Below are 1,522 nucleotides of genomic sequence, written 5' to 3'. Positions count from 1 at the left end.
TGACATGTTGTATGTCTGATGCAGGAGCAGTATGTGATATTATAGCTGAGCTTATCAGTATTTCATTTGAATATTCTGAGATAACAGCTGTAGCCTATATAGTGGAGCATTGTTTTTTCCTTGGCAAATCTTTAGAATAATATTTAATTATGAAACATTAAACAACAAAGATCTGCTGCTAACTGAAAATGAAAGTTAGCCCGCAGTGATCAGCAATTCAGAAACACAGCCCAGTCCAGCAAAATGGTGCAGCACTGCAGCGAGAAGGTCCACGGTTTGAATCCTGACCTCGGTCTTTCTGAGTGGAGTTTGCATTTTATCTCCATGCAGGCAGGAGTTCTCTCTGAGGAGTTCAGCTTCTTCTCACAGTCAGTTAAATGGTCTCTCTTGGGAGCCATGTGTTTGTGTGTCTGGTTGTTTGTCCTGTGTGTGTCAACAAACCAGGCTGTACCACTCCTCTCACCCAGTGACAGCCGGAGATGGACTCTGGCCCCTGGTAACCCTAAGGGTTAGAAGGGCTAGATGATAGAATGGATGACTGGCCTAGAAACAGCAATACAGAGGCAATGGTTGTTTCCAGGGGTGAATTGAATCATTCTGTGGATTTGGAGAAAGAATTGTGGTCATGTATGTGGAAGTCAAGAGTGGTAGGGAAGTATCTGAGGATGAGACAGTAGTGAAGTGTGTGTTAGGGGTAGCAGAAGGTGGTGGTGAGTTCTGCCCTGAGCCACTTTTTTTCTTATTCTAGTAGTTGTGATGAATAAGTCAGCCATCCAAAGACAAGGGTAGCGCAGATGAGACATGAAGAAAAACGTACTGGCAGTAGGAGACCAGGGTCAGGAATGATCGCTGCAAAAATGAAAGGGAAGGTTTACGAGATGGTAGTGAGGTGTTAGGTTTGGAAACAGTGACCTAACAAAAAGACAGCAGGTAGATCTGGAGATGTTTAGACAGGCGGAGACGGTTTGGATCACTGCTTTGAGTCACTGCTGGAGAAAAGGAGCAGAGGCTGACCACAGAGCAGGTTCATGGATGTGGTGAAGCAGGATGAGCAGAGGGTTTGTGTGGGATGGAAGCAGATCTCTATGGTGACCAAACAGAAAGAAGAAAATGAAGATCTTATTATATTTATTATACACTTTGATAGTCTGGTAAAAAGCAGCTCCTTGTTCTTCGCTTTGCTTCGTCCAGATACTCTGGACCCTCGGCTAATGAGAAACGACTGGTTTCTGGAGATGTGGACTTTGTTGATATTTTAAATAATTAGATTAGCTTTTACCCAATTGCTAATGTCTGGCTGTAATGTGATGCACCAGCTCGCTGAATCTTACTGGAATGTGCTGTAAACAACCCCATAGGGAGGAAAGTCATGACATTTTTGCCAGCACTAAAATATCTTAAATATTCCTCTTGCTCCAACTAATTGCTCAACTGCAGGCAGACTACAATTCTAAAACACAACATAAAGTGGATGTCATCGTTCACAACTCCTCCTACTGTTTAGAGAAATCTACCTCAATGG

Source organism: Poecilia latipinna, unplaced genomic scaffold (assembly GCF_001443285.1).
Source record: "Poecilia latipinna isolate Pla-1442-1.1 unplaced genomic scaffold, P_latipinna-1.0 Scaffold1240, whole genome shotgun sequence".
In the NCBI taxonomy this organism is placed as follows: Eukaryota; Metazoa; Chordata; class Actinopteri; order Cyprinodontiformes; family Poeciliidae; genus Poecilia; species Poecilia latipinna.
Note: the sequence above shows the minus strand (reverse complement) of the source record.